Source organism: Pipistrellus kuhlii, unplaced genomic scaffold (assembly GCF_014108245.1).
Source record: "Pipistrellus kuhlii isolate mPipKuh1 unplaced genomic scaffold, mPipKuh1.p scaffold_m20_p_2, whole genome shotgun sequence".
Taxonomy (NCBI): Eukaryota; Metazoa; Chordata; class Mammalia; order Chiroptera; family Vespertilionidae; genus Pipistrellus; species Pipistrellus kuhlii.
Window position 1 is genome coordinate 68059299 of NW_023425515.1, and position 14272 is coordinate 68073570.

Consider the following 14272-nt stretch of genomic DNA (forward strand, 5'->3'; position numbering starts at 1 on the left):
GCATGTCTTAAATTTAAGAAACTTTAACTCTAGTTTCCTTACTTGTCTGAGCTATAATCTTTTCATATCTAGCCTGCTGCAGGCTGTACAAGACAAATCTTAGCCAAAATATCCTATGTGGGAAAGACAACAAAGTCTTAGTTAATAACTTTTGGTTATATTTAACTAGTGTCCCTGTGCACAAAATTAGTGCACAGTGTTGCGGGGTGTCCCTCAGCTTGGGCCTGCATCCTCTCCAATCTGGGACCTCTGTGGGATCGGGCCTAAACCTGCAGTGGGACAAACCCCTCGCAATGTGGTACTACTGGCTCCTAACCACGCATCTGTCTGCCTTCTTGATCTCCCCTTACCACTCTTCCTGATGGCCTGCTTGCACCCAACTGCACCCCCCACCAGCCTGATCACACCCAACTTACCTTCCCTCCTTGCCTGATCACCCATAACCCCTTCTGCCTTGGCCCTGCCGTCATGGCTTTGTCCAGAAGGACATCTGGAAGGTCTCACAGGTCTAATTATCATATTACCCTTTTATTAATATAGATAGGATATGACATCCTGCCATAACTATAACATATGTACCAGTATTACTCTATGAGGATATATACTTCACGCATTTTCTTTCTCTTCCTCTCCTTACTCTTTCTCGGCCTTTTTCTTCTCCTTCTTCTCCTCTTCAGCTTCTCCTTCAGAAGGGAGTTCATCCTTAGCCTCCTTGGTTTTTGCAGCCTCAATGGTCTCCTCCTGGACGTATTAAGAAGGGAAGGAGTGAGCAGACATCAAGCAGGAGCTAGTCTGTAAACCACCGTAGGCAGATCACCAGAGACCTGGGAACTCTGGGAGTAGCCACTGGCTATGCTTCCCACGCTGGTGAAACTGATCCAGGTCTCCTCACCTTCCAAGAGTTTCCTGTAAGCTGCAATGTCAATGTCCAAAACTTTCAATATATTGAAGAGGTCCCGGTATTCTTTTAAATATCCCGCCATTTCACTCTCTGTGGTTCTCAACTCATTTTCTAATTTGTTGATTGTGTCCTGCATAGCACTAACGTCAGAGTTCTGCTTATCTTCCAGCTCTCACAGCTGCTTTCCCAGAACTTCCTTCATGCCCCAGCTTGCTTCCATTTCCAGAGTCTTGGCCTTAAGCAGACGGCAGCTCTCAGACACCTCATCTTTGGCAGCATGCACCATGTAGGTGTTCTTGGCAGCGCTCTCTGACAGCATGGTGAAGTGGCTCTTGTACCATTCTTTGGCATTCTGCATGTTCTTGGTAGCCAGCTTTTTCTAGTGGGTGTGGATGTCCTTGAACACTGCAGAGAGGTTGGACTTGGAGAACACATCCATCTCCATGGAGATCTGAGCATACTGGACCTGCACCTTCTTCAGAAAGGCGATTTTGTATCAGGCATTCGATGCACTTTTCCAGCTCAGTGCTGGCAAAAGCCACCTCATCTGCACCTTTGCTCACCTACATCAGCCAGCCTTCTGCGTCCTCATGGTTCAGCACCTCTTCTTGGTAGCTCACCTGCAGGTTGTTCCCAGCCACTTTGGAGCCCCAATGCCTCCTAACTGCCCACTTCTTTCTCCTCTCCAGGGACAGGGTGCAGTGGAGCTGGGCATAGGCATAGAATTTTCATTAAAATGTTCAGCCCTGGCCTGCTCCACAGGTGTCCTCAGGCGGCCCGGGGCAGACAGTGATCCCGGAGACCCTGGTCACCCCCGCCTACAGACCAGCAGGCAACTTCAGGCACTGTCTATGCCACCTGCTTGGTCCTGATCACTGCCTGGACCCCGTGGACAGCGTCAGAAGCAGACTGCTGGAACTGCCTAGTAGTCCCAATCACCCCCTTGACCTGAGGGCAGCATCAAGCCTGTCCATGCTGCCTGCCCAGTCCTAATTGCCCCTTGGACCCCACAAGCAATGTTAGGCCAGGTCCCGATCAAAGCCTGCAGAGCCTGCCTGGACACTATTGACACCTGGATCTTGTGGGTGACATCAGGCCCTGCCCACCGGGCCTGCTGGGTCCATGGCAGCCTGCTCTGCCTGCATATACAAATTTACCCACTATCTTAGTTGGGGTCACTTACATATCACTCCTGATTGGCTTTGGGTGCAGGGAAGTTATGGTCAATTAGCATCTTTCTCTTTTATTAGTGTAGATATCACCCATTTACTGTTTTATATTTTCTCTGTAAACCAAAGAGTTACTCTTCTTATTTTTTTCTGTATTTTTCATACTGTTACCATGTATTTAATTAAATATTTAACTATTATTAACTATTCATAATTTCTTGCTTAAAACGTGTGCTTCTGGCCCAGTTGGCATGGCAGTGGTTGAGAGTCAACTTGTGATCCAGGAGGTCATGATTGGATTCCTGATCAGGGCACATACCTGGGTTGTAGAGAGTGCAGGAGGCAGGCAATCAATGATTCTCTCTCATAACTGATGTTTCTATATCTTTCTCTGTCTTCCTTCCTCTTTCAAATCAACAAAAATATATATATTTTAAAATGTGCTTCTCTCAAGTGTTACAGTCTGTTAAGCCTTTCTCTGATCTTCCCTTTTCAGTTACAAAAGATTTGCAGCATTTTTAAAACATTGCGCTTTGTTTAAACTTTTAAATAACCTAATTGTTATTATAATTTGTGCTAAGTCAACTAAATAGCTTCAAGATTAGAGATGGCTGTGGTGTGATATAAATGCTTTTCTCTGAGAACTGTTGGTTTAGATATTTGTAAATAAGCAAATAATAATTTAAAGTTTTTAATATGACAAAGATTCAACATTTATCAACATTTGAATAATTTATAATTAATAGTATTTATAATTTATTGAGACCATTAAGTTTTCATGCCATGGTGAATGTTTAAGAAGGGCAGTCTTGTTCTGAAATTATTCATTAAAAATTAGAAAATACAATGTAGACACAGAATGATTGGGTAAAACAACAGGGTTCTAATTTAAAAACAGTGTGAATGTTTGTAAAATTATACTCATGCTCAAATATGTAATTTATTATCATTATTCTAGTTCTCAAAAATATACCAGGTTATATCAGAGAATTGTTTATTCTCATGTAATCTCTACACTGAATCCCAGGAGATTATCCAAATAATTTTTAGTTTATACAATTTACTTCCTTTTCCACTTAGTTGTTTCCTCTAAAGAGTACTTTGATTATTTTTCTAATATAAAGTTTTTGCATTTTATAAAATATCTAACAAACTTGTTTTTTAATTGGAAAAATGTCTAGAAAGCCATAAGATATGTGTATTTTTTTATTGTACAGTTGCTAGTTCAAAAGCACAAATGAACTCAAATTTGCTTAGATATTTTTTAAAGATGAATAAATAGCATTCCTTATCTATGTAGCTACAATTTTATTGCCATTTCATCATATCCTGTTCTTTACTATTTCATTGTATTAGTGACCATGTATAAAGGTTATTATGGTAAATAAATTTAATGAAAAGTATGTAATGAACTCTGTAAATTGGGAAATCTTTTTTTCAATATGTAGTACAATATATAGGTTTATAGGAGTGGGGTTTCTTATGAGACCCTTTTACCTGTCAAATCTATCACCTAATTTTAGTGTTTTCTCTTTCTCGAGGATGAGAAAAACTAGATTTATTTTCTAGGTTCCAGGTTTCTGGGTAGAAATACTGAACTTTAAAAAGTCAAAATATTTTATGGTGGTTTTTTTTTTTTTAAATATATTTTATTGGTTTTTTATAGAGAAGAAGGGAGAGAGAAAGAGAGCTAGAAACGTCGTTGAGAGAGAGACATCGACCAGCTGCCTCTTGCACACCCCCTACCAGGGATGTGCCCGCAACCAATGTACATGCCCTTGACCGGAATCGAACCTGGGACCCTTCAGTCCGCAGACTGACGCTCTACCGCTGAACCAAACCCGTTTCGGCATGGTGGTTTATGTTATGCTTCCTTCTTTTGCTTGGCTGAAATAGCATGTAGCTTGCTGTATTGAGTTCTAAAAAGTCCCACTAAGAGAACTGTAGTACAGTAGCTCAAGGTGTTGAGGTAAATATATCCTTCTTTTGGAATTAAATATAATTACTTGAGAAAAACTTTTGCTTTGCTATAGGACATTGGTAGACACTGATTATTAACCTTGGGATAACAAATAACCAGGATCCTTGATTTTAATTTTATTAACTGGATCTTTTATAACCCACATAAATCATAATTTTCAGTGATAACAGCAATGCTCATTCTTAAAGAATTTGTATATTTGATATGAGACCTGAATAGTTATGTAAACTCAAGTAAATTTCATGAGCAAGTTCTTCATATTTCTAACCATTTCTCCCTCAATTAATTCTTATATCTCATGGGATGATTGCTATGATTAGTTAGCAAAGGGAAAGAATGACATATTAGCCTCTATTTTCTTAGTGGTATAAAGCAATTAAAATTTGTTATCTTACAGCTCTGGTGTTAGAAGTACCAAATGGTTATTACTGGCCTAGAAATCAAGCTGTTCAGTGGGGCTGCCTTCCTTCTGGAGGAAGTAGGCAAAAATGTGTTTATTTGCCTTTTCCAGACCTATCTTCAAAGCCAGAAGAACAGCATAGTGTCTTCAAATCTCTCTGACCTCCTGGCCTCACTTTTTCTCTTAAAAGGACTGTTATTATTACATTGAGCCAACTTAGGCAATCTAAGGTAATTTATTCACTTCAAGGTCAGCTGCTTAGACAACATAATTCTATCTTCCACTTTAAGCCTCACTTGCCATATAACATAATAAAATATTCCAAAGTTCCAGACATTAGCATGTGGATATCTTTGGTGGCCATTATTTTGCCCAACATAGATGGATTTGCCCAACCTTCTGGTACCAGTCAGAAGTAGATTTTCAAAGTAATATAGTCACTTTCAGGTATGGTCCTTAAATATAATGGTAAAGAGTATCCTCCCAGTAAGAATTTAAAGCAATATATTTTGTTGTCACTTAGTATAAATATATAAAGGGCCAGATAGATCTATAGTATATATTTTGGACAGTGATTAATAATTTTGCCATATGGTCATGAATTTAAATATTATAAGATTAAATAATTAGTAACAAATTAATCAGAAGAAGAGATGTAGATGAATCTTTCAAAATTGAAAGAGAATAATAATTTTTGTATCTAGATTAAATAATAATTTATTGTATCTATAAAAAATATGCCATCAATAATTATGCAATTTTATTTTTACAAACAAAATATATGAAATAATAGCACACAAAGCATCAGGTAGTGAAAAAAATGGTCATTCTAGAGAGACAGAAAGTTCTGTCTACTGCTCCATCCTACAACATAGAGGAAATATAATGGCCAACACACAGGTAGAGCTTTCAGGATTTCCTAAATTGTGAAGACAGAGCTGGGAGCCCAAGATATCCAATGAACAAAGAACTTGTAAGACTTAGCAAAAACAAGAGAGTTACCCAGAGTTTTACTTAGAGATCTGTAGAGAGTCCCTCTTAAATATTCAGTTGAGTACTAATAAAGGAATACATATGACAAATAATCAAGGGTAGGAAAAATATCAAACCCTGAAAAGACCAGATAAAACAGTGTCTGATCCAATATAATCAACCTGATATCAGTTATAAGAATAGTTTTCTCACTGCAAAATAGAATTATTTCAGCATTGCTAGTCTCCACTGTACATAGGATGGGTGGGGCATTTAGCAGTGCATTAAACCAATCAGCCTTGTTGAGAAGTACAGTAATCCATGTTGTTGAGATCATGAATTAGTTCTCCCCTCTCTGTTGCCATGGTCACTTTGCATGAAAAATGCCTTTACCTAATAGCCAGGAGGAAAACCTCATAAACCAGTGCACATTGATTAAACTATTAGAATTGTCTTGTCTAAATAGAGAAAAAAGGAATAATTTAACCATAAAACCTTAGAATAAATGTAGCTTTTATCCCATCAAAATAGTTTAAAGTTAGACCAAGAGCATCAACATGTTTCTAGGTACCTAATTATTTCTTTATTGAAAAATATCTGGTAGTACAGGATGAACTTTTTATTTATTTTTTTTCAGGATGAACTTTTTAAAGATTTCAAAAATAATGAAATTAAATCTCAACTATTTTTGAACATGTGGTATTACTATAATTACAGCTTTAAAAAATAATAATCAATTGCCTTCACATCTAAACCTTAAATACACCCACTAGAAGTTATAATAGGAAAAGTCCATTTACAATAATGTCTAAATCTAAGACTGACAAGGAAAATATAATCCTTTAGTAAATAACATTAAGACAGTCTCAAAAGTAGATTTAACTAGTGAAAAAATACTATATATTAATGACTTCAGTATCATAAAAATATCAGTTCTCTAAATTATAAGATAAAAATATAAGACAATCCAAATTGAATACCAAACAAATCTTTTTTGTTTTAATTTTGTTCTCTATAAAAAATAATTGATTCTAAAGTACAGTGGTGCCTCACACAACGAACTTAATCAGTTCCAGGAGCAAGTTTGTTATGCGAAAAGTTCGTTATGTGAAACGCGTTTTCCCATAACAATACATGTTAAAAAAAATAATTCGTTCTGTAGCATAAAATATGCTAAGATGACATAAAAAAAGATAAATTTTTGTTATTATTTTTATTTAGATACATCTAAAAACATAATTTTTAAAAAAAAAACACATTTTTTTAATTTTAAGACAGACTAAGTAGAGTCTACCGAATCTTGCACATCTTCATCCATTTTCTGCTTTTTGGCCGATGGTTTCATGAAAAACCTGTCCAAAGTCGTTTGTTTTTCTCTTTTCTCCAACATCTGCCGGAAATAACGGACAAGAGTATCGGAGTAAAGGTCGTTGATCCTGTTTGCTTCAGCTGAATCCGGATAGTGGGCATTGGTAAACTGAACTGCTTTCCATTTGACCAGGATGTTCTTGATGTCAGCAGTTGGGATTGGTTGATTGTTTGATTGTTGCTCCTCGTTATCAGATGACGCTTCCCTTTGAGCATTGTCCTGTTTCATTTCAACAGAAATCACCTTCCTGCTTTTTTTAGAAGCCATGATATAAAAAAAATATTGAGTTTAACTTAAAAGGACGACTGCCGTGATACGTGCATGATTTAATTCGTAATGAAGAACGATTGCCGCGATACGTGCTTAAGTTAAGCGCAGTGACTAACGACTGCCTGCAGTGCCTGCGCGGAAGGATGCAATACATCGGCAGCGATCGTGGAAGCTCCAGCAAAGCAGTCGTGGAAGCTCGGGCAAAGCGGTCGTGGAAACTCGGGCGACTTCGTTGTGTGAAACGAAGTTCCTTGTATGAATCATGATATGAAGTTCGTTGTGTGCAGCGTTCGCTGTGCGAGGCGTTCTTTATGCGAGGCACCACTGTACACATGAAAAAATAACAGGAAGAAGAGCTAATAGTCCCCTGAAGGTGGGAAGGGAAGTGAGGCAACATCAGTAGAAGGAATGTAATCTTATGAAGCATTAAAGTCTACTACACAGCTTTTATATTCAAGCAGCTTTTCAGCATTTAAAGACATATAGAGATCAAGAAAGCAAGCTACAATGGACTAAGAAAAACCTAGAATTAGACCTAAATGAGTATAAAATTTAGTCTATGATAACAATGTTAAACCAATGGTGGAGACTTGACCAATTACTAAGTAAATGGTGAGCATCAAAGTAAATTAAATTAAAGAAACTGAAGAAAAAAAACAACAAACCAAAACACTATTTGGAGAATAAAAAATAAAATTAGATCAATACCCCAGACCACCACTTGCTTTAAAAGGCAAACATTTCTTCAACAATAAAGAATTTAAAAAATAAAAAATAAAAGGAATTAAAGAAAATGGTAGCCCAAAAAGAATATACTAGATATATTGACTTTTAACCAAGGAACATAAAAATCAAATTATGAATATAAATCTAGGAACAATAAATGAAAGATTCATAAAGTTTACTTTGTGAAATCAAAACACTCTGTTTGAAAACATAAAATCATAATCAAACTCAACAGACAAACATCAAGTTGCAAAATGTTGGAGGAGTAAGTGGAAGCTACACTGACACTTTCCCAGGACCAAACTGCAATTACAACTAAAACATAGAAAAATTATCCTGAATAATCAACTGAAGACTAGCAGGAGAGAACTCTGTAAACCAAAGATGGAAAGTGAACACCTCATAGATACTGATAGGAAGTGCAGAGGCACAAAAAGCTGGCTGGGATCCACAGACAGAGCTGTGGAGGAATATTTCAGCTTTGGGCAGTTCCCACTGAGAACACGGGGGTCTACACTCAAGCTGGGATGGCCATCCCAGAGCACCAGAACGGAGAAAAGTGCCCAGAAAATATCTGACTGTGAAAAGAAGTATTGCTGTCTGGAGCCATCTCCCACTCCCATTTCTAGTTTGATGTCCAATTATTTAGCAGTAATATAAAACTTATTTGAATGCCACTTTCAAATTACATTAGATTATCAATTCCATTTTTTCCTTGGAGAATTTTTAGCTATAGTCATCCCCCTTAGAGAAATAATCATAATATTTACTTGCTAAGTCTTCTGCACCAATATACTTATTGAATATACTTTTTCTACTCTTATTGAAAGGTCTACTCAATGGATCTCAGGTCTTCCTCTTCCTTTGGTCTACTTCCTTGTTTTAGTGGAGTAAAACCTCTTGGAGTTTTCTGAGAAATAGTGTATTTGAGTCTTTGATTGAAAATAAATGTCTTTATTATTTAATTTTAATTTATAGTTTGGCTCATACAAAGTTTTAAAGTGAAGCATAAAAAGCCAATTGGAATCTCTGTGACTATTAGCAGGATTTGTTGATTGGTGGTCCTCACTATGAAGTAAGTAAGAATTGCTTCTTTCAATTTAAAGAACAGTTTTAATTCACATTTGTAGAAATTTTCTTTCCTGCTGTTTAAATTCTTTAGAAAAAAAATGATAAAAGTCTTCAAATCTTCAATGAAGGAAAACGTGTAGGTATCAGAATATTTTTTAAGTATTTAGAAGAGAACTAATAGCAACCATTTTTTATAGATTGTTTCAATCCATTTTCATAATATATCCCTTCCCCATTTCAAGCTGTTTTTGTTGCCCTGATTTGGAAGCCAGCTAAAATATTCCCCAGAAGTCATTCTTAGCATGTATCACAATCAGCAGGAGAGCTGTTAAAACACTTTGCCTGCACACATTTTCAGAGTTTGTGATTCCTTGGTGGTGGTGGTGCCTGGAATTTGCCAGGTGATGTTGCTGGACCAAGAATTACTGTGACCTAAATGACTTGAAAATATTACATATTCTTTCATGGCAATATGTATAATCTATCTTTACACATAATTCTCATTACAATCAAATAAAATAGCAAATTTTGTCAATCTTATGTAATCACAGTTAGAGATCATTAGCTGTACTTTTAGGGCTCTTCAGAAGAAGTTTTACCAATTGTCTCTCAGAGTACCCAGATTAGGAGTAACTTTATCATGGAAAAGGGGGTTTAGCAGTGTGATTACAACTATGAGCTCTAGAACCAGGGATCTAGAATTCATTGTCTCTGGGGCTCAAGGTAAGTAAGCTCCAATTGCTTAACTTCTATCATCTCTATCATCTCCTTTGGAAACATCAATACAACTTATTTTTTAATCTTATTACATAAATTTCATCAGATAATAGCTGAAAGCTATTTATTGAGAGCTTGACCCATAGTAAGCTCCAAATGTATTGTGTGTGTACCAAGAGCCTTATCATCTCCAATGAACTGCTGCTATGACTAATAAGAGGACCTGGGATTCAGGAGCTGATTCACCTCTAATGCAAACCTTCAGCAAGTGTAATATCTGTCTTTGAGCAAATATGACTACCATGATCCTCTGGCTTCTGGGACACGAGAAATAACATCTTTTGTCCCTGTGTCAGAAACTTGTGTCTTCTGTCAGCAGTAATGAATGTGTGACAACTAAATATTTATCTTGTAAATAGAGTAAAACATAAAATGTTCCCATACTTTTAACAGTTTCTTTTTTTTTTAATTTAATGTTTTTAGTATATTTTATTATATATATATTATATATATATATATATATATATATATATATATATATATATCACTATATAATAAAATTGATTTTTTACAGAGAGGAAGGGAGAGGAATAGAGAGTTAGAAACATCAATCAGCTGCCTTCTGCACACCTCCTACTGGGGATGTGCCTGCAACCCAGGTACATTGCTTAACCAGAATTGAACCTGGGACCTTTCAGTCTACAAGCCAATGTTCTATCCACTGAGGAAAACTGGTTAGAGCAACAGTTTATTTTTCTTCCTTTCTCTCTCTCTCTTTTTCTCTCTCTATTTCTTTCTTTCTTTCTTATCCTCATTTGAGGACATTTTTTTCTGTTTATTTTATTTTATTATCTTATTATATTTTGTTTTGTTTTGTTTTATTTTATTTTATTTTATTTTATTATTTTATTTTTTAGAGAGATAGTGGAGTGGGAAAACGAAAGAAGCATCAATCTGAGAGAGGCACAGTGATTGGTTGTCTCCAGCATACATGCTTACTGAGGATTGAGCCTGCAATCAAGATACATGCTCTAGGACCTAACCCTTTGGTCTGAGGGCCAATGCTCCAACCACTGAGAAAAAACTTCCAGGGCTTAAAAGGTTCTTAGAATGCTGGTTATCCTCTAGTTGTACCATAAAGTTAAATAGACTTAAAAAAAATAAACCTCTATATGCCCTGGCAGATGTGTCTCAGTTCGTTGGATGTCATCCCATGTACCCAAAATGGGCTTGTTCAATTCACAGCCAAGGCAAGTGACTAGGTTGCAGGCTTGATTTCCAATGGAGGCATGCAGGAGGCAGCCATTGGATTTTTCTCTCTTGAATCAATGTCTTTCTCTCTTCTTCTCTCTTAAATCAATAAAGAACATTAAAAAAATAATTAAATAAATAAACCTCTATAATATGAAATTACAAACCACAAGTTACTTTTTATATATACACATATATGTTTTTACATCCTTTAAATCCTAGATAAGATTCTATAAATATTTACCAAGTTTAATTTTTTAAAATATATTTTTATTTTTTACAGAGAGGAAGAGAGAGGGATAGAGAGCTAGAATCCTTGATGAGAGAGAGAGAAACATGGACCAGCTGCCTCCTGCAAACCCCCTACTGGGGATGTGCCTGCATCCAATGTACATTCCCTTGACCTGAATCGAACCTGGGATCTTTCAGTATGCAGACTGACGCTCTATCCACTAAGCCAAACTGGTTTCGGCCCAAGTTTAATTTTTTAAAGATATTTTTTGTACTTGTGTGACTAAAATAAGGGCTATTTGTACATATGGTTTTGAGGTTAATATTCTGAAAATGGAGGTTACCAATGCAATTCAATCTGATTTCTTTTAAACTTCAATATCTGTAAAAACAAGGTCCTTACTATTTCACAAACATCTTTCTTTGCAAAGGAATGAACCCATTGCAGACTAATTTGGTTTGAATAATATATTATTTTTAAAATCAGTGCTGCTTTACTTGTGGATAATTTTCTTGTTACTAGTGTATTTTTTCCATAGGTGTTTAGGAATACATTATTCTAATAATTTGTAAAATGCAAAATTTATGAATCTCAAATAAAGCTGGTTTCTATATGGTGGGTTTTTATGTTCAGTCTCAAGAGGGTAAAATTAAAGCAGTTAAGTTTAATGTTTGACAAACTATTTTAAGTAGCTAACCTTTCACTATGGGGGGTCAAATTAAAATCTCTTTTAGTCTATTACCCCTTATTTCGAAAAGCTTATATTTACCTCAAGTATTTGTTATATTCTCTACTAGTGTCATTTGGAAGGTCAGAATCTGACCCAGACTTAGGTGTCAAATTGGTAAATTGTCTTCACATTGTCCTTTGCAAATTAACAAAGCTTTTAGCATCTCTGCTGTAAATCAAATATTTCATCATTTCCCTACATTTCACAGTAAATCTTGAGACTCAAGTCAAAAGCATAGTTTTTATTCCTTTCTTCGTTATATTTTAAAAAATTTAACTTGATTTTATTGATTGCTTATTATAGAGAAATACTTAGTCCTTAACTTTAGTATATTAAAAATTAATGGAGCTGAGGACAATAGCATTGATTAACCACTAATGTGTACATATCATACTGGCCACCAACGTGATTTTTTCTTGTGTAAATTCTTTTTTTTTATTTCTTTATTGATTAAGTGTAAATTCTTGGCTTTAAAATCATTCTCAGCCAAGGGTGTGAAACCAGGGATACAAATGAATTTGTATCTGATGTTCAAAACTTTCTCTTTTTCAAGCATCAAAATTCATAGTTGAAAGTAGTGAGGCAAAACTTCATGCTGGTCAAAAGAGTAGAAACTAATGCAGTAGCATTAGGGATCCAGAAATATTGAGACCATTATTATGAGCATTTGTGAGCACAAAATTAACTTTATGCATTTGTCTAATAGTGTGTTAGTGTGATTTCAAGCACTGAAAAATGTTGCCAATGGTTAGGTGGTAAGAGTTCTTTACCCACAAAAGCAGGGCCTACTGAAAGTAAAGAAGACTGAAAAAGGCTAACTGTTGGATCTCAAAGGGAGGGTGGAGATAAAAGGGAAAGATCAACCAAAGGACTTATGTGCATACATATGAGCCTAACCAGTGGTCAAGGACAATAGTGGGGGAGACATGAATGGGGAGTGGTGGGGGATTGGAATGGGTGGTTGAGGGCAAATATGTGATACCTTAATCAATAAAGAAATTTTTTTTAAAATAAGGCTAAGTAATGGCCTGATTCTAACCTAATTGCTAAGGTTTGGAAATAAATACATATTGCTCTGAATGGAGGAGGCATATTCTGTGGTGGGTGGGATATACAATGGAGCAACTATATAGAGTCCAAACCCTTTACAGAGCCCAGCTGTTTCCAGAAGATATAGTGTGGGACCTAACAGAGGCCTGGTGAGTGAGACCTTTGGGCTTGACAAGAACAGGATTCTTGACAAGGACCAGAGGCTTCCTCTTTTCCAAAGCCTCTGGGGAAATGATAAGGAAAAGTGAAGCAAATTGACATTGGCTTGTTGTAAAAATATACAAGATTATTCCTAATAGCTGGGGATATCCCATAAATGTGAGAATTGTAAGAGAATATATGATATTTTCAAATCCACACACATACATGAATATGCACCTCACATATAATCATGTTTGTACATTAGTAAAATAGTACTGCCCATATGATATAAATAGCAATACTGTTTCTGTGGGACAAGCATGGTTCGAAGCCTAGTTTTCTCAGGTATTGCTTAGCCTCACCATTGGGGATATTTAATACTGCCATTACCCTAGACTAGTGGTCGGCAAACTGAGGCTCAAAGCTACTTGCAGCTCTTTGGCCCCTTGAGTGTGGCTCTTACACAAAATACCATGGCCTGGGCAAGTCTGTTTTGAAGAAGTGGTGTTAGAAGAAGTTTAAGTTTAAAAAATTTGGCTCTCAAGCTGAAACCGGTTTGGCTCACCAGTAGAGCGTCAGTGTGTGGACTGAAAGGTCCTGGGTTTGATTACAGTTAAGGGCATGTACATTGGTTGTGGGCACAGCCCTAGTAGGGGGTGTGCAAGAGGCAGCTGATGGATGTTTCTCTCTCATCTATGTTTCTAGCTCTCTATCACTCTCCCTTCCTCTCTGTAAGAAAAATCAATAAAATATATTTAAAAAATTTGGCTCTCAAAAGAAATTTCAATTGTTGTACTGTTGATATTTGGCTCTATTGACTAATGAGTTTGCTGACCACTGCCCTAGACACATAAAATAATTGCCTTTGTTTAATTCAAGTCTCCAATCCTCTAGATTTGATATGGATAAAGGATTAAAAGAAACTGAAGTTCATGGCAGTTTCCATTGGATAAAAGGGATTACTGTGGTCCATGGATGTGGCAGTCCTGCAGTCCTATGAATGCTAGCTGGAGCCTGGAATGTACTGATGTCATGCCCATGTCATGGAACACTGCTGAAGCCATAGCGATGACTTGCATCGTAACTATCCTTTTGGTGTCCTAGGTCAGAACAGTGATTTGCTGAGAGGGAAAGTCTCTCAAGTGACTTGTTATTAACTGTAGTTTGTTTATATTAATTGTGCTTATTGCAATTTAATTCTTTATCATCATCATCTGACCTTCTGAGAGTAGAGTTTGGGGGAGAAAAGTGCCTGATTTGAGTGACTCTTTACATAGTTGAACCATGAAGCA

General features: G+C 36.3%; 1 pseudogene; it reads right to left on the reverse strand.

The window, feature by feature from the left end:
• Positions 1-606: 606 nt before the first annotated feature.
• LOC118722963 lies at positions 607-14059 on the reverse strand (annotated as a pseudogene).
• Between the last annotated feature and the right edge of the window lie 213 nt (positions 14060-14272).